This window comes from Symphodus melops (genome assembly GCF_947650265.1).
Source record: "Symphodus melops genome assembly, contig: scaffold_571, whole genome shotgun sequence".
Classification (NCBI taxonomy): domain Eukaryota; kingdom Metazoa; phylum Chordata; class Actinopteri; order Labriformes; family Labridae; genus Symphodus; species Symphodus melops.
Genome location: NW_027636544.1, coordinates 1 through 1000, shown reverse-complemented (window position 1 = coordinate 1000; position 1000 = coordinate 1). Strand labels below are relative to the sequence as shown.

General features: G+C 51.6%; 1 long non-coding RNA gene across 1 annotated transcript; it reads right to left on the bottom strand.

The window, feature by feature from the left end:
- Positions 1-151: 151 nt before the first annotated feature.
- LOC306819377 lies at positions 152-921 on the bottom strand. The gene is made up of 3 exons (XR_013778518.1): positions 689-921; positions 329-489; positions 152-289 (listed from the first exon to the last, which is right to left on the bottom strand). It is a non-coding gene; the product is annotated as an uncharacterized lncRNA (long non-coding RNA).
- Between the last annotated feature and the right edge of the window lie 79 nt (positions 922-1000).

The following is a 1000-nucleotide window of genomic DNA, read 5'->3' as shown; positions in this document are numbered from 1 at the left end:
TTAATTAAAGCAGAAACTCGTCCTGACCTCTGACCTTGACCTCCAGCAGAGGTCAAAGCTAACGACTACTTAGCGCTGGGTTCAGATAAGGATCTGGCCTGAAGAGTCCGTCTCATAGTGAGAAGTGTTCCCGTCTTCATGTATTGTCATGTTTAGACTGCAGTACTCGTTTTAAACACCAGGGGGCGGAGCTACAGGCTGCAGTACTCTTTTAGACACTAGGGGGCGGAGCTACAGACTGCAATACTCTTTTTAGACACCAGGGGGCGGAGCTACAGACTGCAGTACTCTTTTTAAACACTAGGGGCAGAGCTACAGACTGCAGTACTCTTTTAGACACTAGGGGGCGGAGCTACAGACTGCAGTACTCTTTTAGACACTAGGGGGCGGAGTTACAGACTGCAGTACTCTTTTTAAACACTAGGGGCAGAGCTACAGACTGCAGTACTCTTTTAGACACCAGGGGGCGGAGCTACAGACTGCAGTACTCTTTTAGACACTAGGGGGCGGAGCTACAGGCTGCAGTACTCTTTTAGACACCAGGGGGCAGAGTTACAGACTGCAGTACTCTTTTAGACACTAGGGGGCGGAGCTACAGGCTGCAGTACTCTTTTAGACACTAGGGGGCGGAGCTACAGGCTGCAGTACTCTTTTAGACACTAGGGGGCGGAGCTACAGACTGCAGTACTCTTTTAGACACCAGGGGGCGGAGCTACAGACTGCAGTACTCTTTTAGACACCAGGGGGCAGAGCTACAGACTGCAGTACTCTTTTAGACACCAGGGGGCGGAGCTACAGACTGCAGTACTCTTTTAGACACCAGGGGGCGGAGCTACAGACTGCAGTACTCTTTTAGACACCAGGGGGCAGAGCTACAGACTGCAGTACTCTTTTAGACACCAGGGGGCGGAGCTACAGACTGCAGTACTCTTTTAGACACTAGGGGGCGGAGCTACAGACTGCAGTACTCTTTTAGACACTAGGGGGCGGAGCTACAGAC